This window comes from Chiloscyllium plagiosum, chromosome 8 (assembly GCF_004010195.1).
Source record: "Chiloscyllium plagiosum isolate BGI_BamShark_2017 chromosome 8, ASM401019v2, whole genome shotgun sequence".
Lineage (NCBI taxonomy): Eukaryota > Metazoa > Chordata > Chondrichthyes > Orectolobiformes > Hemiscylliidae > Chiloscyllium > Chiloscyllium plagiosum.
In genome coordinates, this window is record NC_057717.1 from 106,857,472 (window position 1) to 106,858,656 (window position 1,185).

At 51.3% G+C, this 1,185-nt stretch overlaps 1 protein-coding gene across 2 annotated transcripts in view; it reads left to right on the forward strand.

Moving 5' to 3' along the window:
* The first annotated feature begins 22 nt into the window (after positions 1-22).
* Positions 23-1,185, forward strand: part of LOC122552326 (guanine nucleotide-binding protein G(I)/G(S)/G(O) subunit gamma-7-like) — a 6,343-nt gene continuing 5,180 nt past the window's right edge. For both annotated transcript variants that reach the window (XM_043695071.1, XM_043695072.1), the window contains exon 1: positions 23-621. The gene's annotated coding sequence lies outside the window, so the exon portion shown is untranslated. The remainder of the gene's footprint in view (positions 622-1,185) is intronic.

A 1,185-nucleotide genomic window follows, 5' to 3' on the forward strand; every position in this document is an offset into this window, starting at 1 on the left:
GGTCGGTGTGGGGAGGGGGTGTAGGGGTCGGTTTGGGGAGGGGGAGTCGGGGTCCGTGTGGGAGGGTATTGGGAAAGTTCTGTGGGGGCTGATACTGAGGGACTCTGGATTGCCGTCTGATCTGTTTACAGTCACAGGTTAAAACCAGGGAAGGGAACGGTCTGTGGTTCTGGCAGCTGGAATTTTTAAACCTCTCCAACTTCCTTCAATCCCAAAGTCTGTAACTTTGAAGATCTGAGGTGGAGCTCTGGGAGCTGAGGGTCTCCGAACGATTAGAAGAATTCCAGGGAGAAGTTATTTTTAAAACAAAGGTTTATAACTAGACAGCATGGGAGTCGGGTGAGGGTTGGGCGGTGGGGGGGAGCTGTTTTTGAAGTCTGACATTTAACTGTAGAGTTCTCAGTGTGTGCCAGTCCTGTGACACATTTTAAAGAGCAGCTTTCTGTCGTGAAACCCCAGGATCCAGGCTGTGATGGGGAAAGGGAGCTTGGGCACAGTAAACAACAGCAGATGATCACCACAGTGTTTGGGAGAAGAATTAGGATGCAATTCTGGTGACTTACCTGCACAATATCTGCCTGAGCTTCAGTAAACAGCAACTGGGAACTTGTCCGGGCTCAGGTATGTACAGCAATCTGTGATTCTCAACAGAGCTCAACAAACCGCTTTCAACACAACAGCTTTTCATCAGCTTGGCACAGGCTGAGACAGGGCAAATAGATTTCTGTTCCAGAAGTACATGAGCGACAAGGGGTTTGAGTGTCTGACAAAATGAAGATTGGAGACAGCAACGGGGGTTAGAGGCGAGGGACACCGGCTCAATATATTGCGGGCTTGGAGGGATAAAAACAACCCATCAGAGCCAGAACGCAACCTGGATCCGACAGCGAGTGAGTTGGCGAGGAAAAGGGGTGATAGAGGGGTGTTGGGAAGAAGAGAGGCTGATAGGGTGACAGGGAGAGGAGCTGAAAATGTGTTGCTGGAAAAGCGAAGCAGGTCAGGCAGCATCCAAGGAGCAGGAGAATCAACGTTTCGGGCATGAGCCCTTCTTCCTGACGGGGAGAGGAGGGCAAGTGATGGGAAGGGGTTGATGATGAAGGGAAGGGAAGTGGAGGAGAGTAATGGGAGAAATAGGGAGTGGAGGGGGTAATGGAGAAGGGTGGGGGTCACAGGGAGAGGAGAGGC